Below are 4,292 nucleotides of genomic sequence, written 5' to 3' on the forward strand. Positions count from 1 at the left end.
GTTCATGCATTTCTACTTAGATATGCATATTTCACGTAATTCACATAATAAACATGTACAAATTACCTCAACTCAGGTTGTCTCAAACCTGGTTATAACAGTAGTTTTATATGCTAAAGTGTTATTCACATAAGAGTTACCTCAACCCAGGTTGTCCGAAAACCGGTTATAACACCTGCTGACCAAGTTCTAAAATTATTAAAAATTTGTCTGAAAATTGATAACGATGACTGTGGGCCTTGTGAAATTTGACATAAGGCATAATAAACTTGGGAAAAATTCGAGTCTAGCATCCATAAATCCTAAGATTTAGGTGACTTAGTTCACTTGGATGTTTGGGGTCCTTACCATGTTCAAAGTAGGAAGGGCTATAAAAACTTTCCCACTATTGTTGACGATTATACACGAGCTGTTTGGGTTTTACTGTTAAAAGGCAAACATGAAGTTGAAGAAAACATTGTCGTTTTTTATAATCTTCTCAGTACTCAATTTGGAAAATGTGCAAAAATATTTAGAACTGATAACAGTTTTGAGTTTATGAGTAACAGGTTGAGTGAATTTTTTAATAAAGAAATTTTACACCAGACTTCTTCTGTGTACACTCCCCAACAAAATGGGGTTGTTGAATGTATTGTCATCTGCTAAATGTTGATAGGGCTCTTACGTTTCAGGGATGAGTCCCCCTAACCATGTGGAGTGAATGCATTCTTACTACCACCTACTTAATAAATAGAACTCCTACTTTTGTGCTAAATGGTAAGTGCCCTTACGAGCTAGTTTATGGATTCCAACCTGTTCTCACTCATCTTAGAAACTCCGGGTGTCTTAGTTTTGATGTCATACCTAATGTCACAGATAAATTCTCTCCAAAATCTGAAAAATGTGTGCTATTAGGATATGTTGGTTCAAAAAAGTGTTACAAACTGTTCAGTTTGGAATCTAAAAAATGTATTATTTCTCGTGACGTTAAATTCTACGAAAATATTTTCCCTTTTAAGATGAGAATGAATAGAGTTGGTGAATCCAATCATGATGATGTTAACAGATTAATTTTTTTTGAATTCATGAATAATTCATCCAATGAGATTGTGGATGGCATATCCAATGATGAGAATGGAGACAATTCTGTTGATAGACATACGCATCAGTTAGGGCATGCCCCTAATAAGCATAGTTTACTAGGTAGCCAAACTAGAGCTGCCATTGAGGAGCCTCTAGGTAGCTCAAGTGAGTCTATTAATCAAGACTCTTCAACACAAGTTGGAAACAATACTGAAAGAGTTACCAGATGGCGATTTTTGAGTAGCTTTGATGAGGCTGTCAGTACTCAGCCGCATGATGACAACCATTCCAGTAGTCTCAATTCTGAGGGTAACTCTAGTATACCTTCTTCTAGTCATCAATCTAGAAGATCTACGTGAGTTTCTATGTTTCCATATAAATTTGATGACTTTATTGTTGAAGGAAAAGTTAAATATGGGTTAAGAAAAGTTGTCAATTATTCTTACACATCTTCTGAAAATATGTGTTTTGTATCTAGCTTAAACAAATCTGCTGAACCTAAAAGTTTTCATGAAGCTTGTAGTGATAAAAATTGGATAAATGCTATGAAAAATGAAATGGAAGCTTTACACAGAAATGGTACATGGGTTATAACAGATTTGCCTCCAGGTAGAAAACCTATAGGTTGCAAGTGAATTTATAAAATAAAGTGTAAATCTACGGGAGAAATTGAAAGATACAAGGCTAGACTTGTAGCTAAGGGTTATAGTCAAAAAGAAGGTCTTGATTATGAAGAAACTTTCTCACATGTTGTTAAAATGGTAATTGTTAGATGTATCATTTTCTTAGTTGTTCAAAATAAATGAGTTTGTACCAATTAGATGTGAACAATGTTTTTTGTATGGAGATTTAAAGGAAGAAGTTTACATGACTTTGCCTGAATGTTATTATAATTCAAAAGATAAACATGTATGTAAACTGATTAAGTTTTTATATGGTTTAAAGTAAGCTCCACGTCAGTGGTATGCTAAATTGTCTTCCTGTTTAGTTGAACATGGTTTTATTCAAACTATTAATTATATTTCTTTGTTTACCAAGAAAGTTGAATTTGTTTTTATTATTCTTTTGGTATATGTAGACGATATAGTTGTCATTGGAAATTGTAATTCTAAAATTGAAAAGGTAAAAGATTTTTTGAAAAGTAAATTTCTTATAAAAGATTTAGGAAAATTGAAATTCTTTTTGGGTATAGAAATTTTGGATTGTGCTAATGGCATTTGTATGTCCCAAAGAAAATATTGTTTAGAGCTACTTAATGACTTTGGGTATTTAGGGTCCAAGACATGCAATGCACCCATGGATATGAACTTAATTGTTACTGATTCTTGCAATAGCAAAGATCCTCCTTTAACTGATCATACTGTTATCAAAGATTAATTGGAAGACTAATATATTTATTTGCCACTAGACCAGATATTGCTTTCGTTGTCCATTGTCTTAGCCAATTCATGCACTCTCCTAGACAATCTCATTTAAAGCTTGCTCTTAGAATTCTTAGGTACTTAAAACTGTCACCAGGTAAAGGTGTTAGCTTTACTAGGTCAGAGAATTTCCGCCTAACTGCTTTTGTTGATGCCGACTGGGTAAGTGCTTTTCTTCTAGACGTTCTGTGATAGGTTTTTGTTTATTTTGGGTAATTCCATGATTTCATGGAAGAGTAAGAAACAAAGTATTCTTTCTCGCTCTTCTGCTGAATCCGAATATAGAGCTATGGCTTCAGCAACATGTGAAGCGTTGTGGGTTTTAAAAAATTTCACAGATTGTAACATCTCACTCAAGAAACCCTAAGTTACCAATTTTTATAAAATTTCCAATAAAATATAATTTATTGATTGATAAGACCAAAATTGATCTTAATTATTCTAAAAGTTTTATTAAAATAATCGAGGCCAAGGATGGAAAATCTGAAGATGTTGCTGAAACGACTAAGTCTGGAGGAAGACCAGAGCCCCTATTGTAAAACCCATTTTTTTAAATATATAAATAATATTATATGAGTCTTTAAATATTTTTTTAAATTTATTTGAAGTGTTAAAATATTTACGTAATAAACTAAAGGAAATAATTATAGAAATCTTAAATAAATAAATAATGAAAAGAAAGACAAAAAGAAAAATAAAGTAAAATTGTTTTCTTTTAATTATTGGACTAAAAATGTAAGATATTACGTCAGGAGGGGTTTAATGGTAAATGTCAGAAACTTGAGGGGGTCGAATCTCATCTTTTCAAAGATGAGGGACCTGTTTTGCCAATAATACATATATGTTTAAAGAAAACGACCTATCAGCCTAAAACTCGCAATTTGTAATATTTCTTCAACTAATAAGCCAAAACTCTTGGCATATAAATTGTAGAGCTCTGGCTTAGGAACGTTTTGGTTCAAATAGCTCGAAAAATCGTTGAGTTTTGAGAGAGAAATCTGAGTTTGAAGTTCGAAATCAAAAATCTCGGTTTTTCACCGATTTTGGGTGAGATTCTTAACCAAATCTCTTGATTTTTATGTCTATAGTTTCATTTTTAAGTACTCTATCAAACCTTAGTAGCCTCATATCTCATATTTGTGTTTTCGTTGTTCGATTTTTATGTTGTTGAGTTTTAGTTTTAAAAACAAACTTTAAATGAGTAAATGAAACTATTTTTCTTGATGAAAATTCGTGTTCTTTATGTCAAAGTGTTGGTAAAAATATTACCAAGAGTTTGGTGCAAAAAGAATGAAAGAAAAAGATCAAGAAACGAGTCATTTTCAAGCTTTTTAAGCTTGAAAACGTGCATGCCCTTGACTGTTTTCGCTGCTGTTTTCTTTTAATTTTTTTTTTGGAGTGAAGGCGTTGAGGGCGGGAATCGGACCCGCAACTTCAGCCTTGAAGTTTCGAGTGTTAACCAGTAGGCTGGAATGGCTTTTGTGATTTATTATGCACTGTTATTGTTAATATACATTATTTAAGTTTCAAAAATTAGCATTTAGTCCCTTCAATTTCCAGAAATAATTTTCTGTATAATAATTTTATGAGACTTTCATTAAGTTTGTTTGTATTTTGTAAAATGCAAACTTTGACCTTATTTCAATTATTTATCTCGTTTAGTTACCAAAATGATCTTATAAATGGGAAATCGGTATTGTAGCAATACTTTGCGTATTTGCTTACAAAATTTACCGAAATAACCATATATCTTGGGGATTGGTTTATGAGCTTCATTTTTATATTATTATTTTTATAAAATTACCAAAA

The sequence above is a fragment of the Cynara cardunculus genome (assembly GCF_001531365.2).
Source record: "Cynara cardunculus var. scolymus isolate 2C chromosome LG 17, CcrdV1, whole genome shotgun sequence".
NCBI lineage: Eukaryota > Viridiplantae > Streptophyta > Magnoliopsida > Asterales > Asteraceae > Cynara > Cynara cardunculus.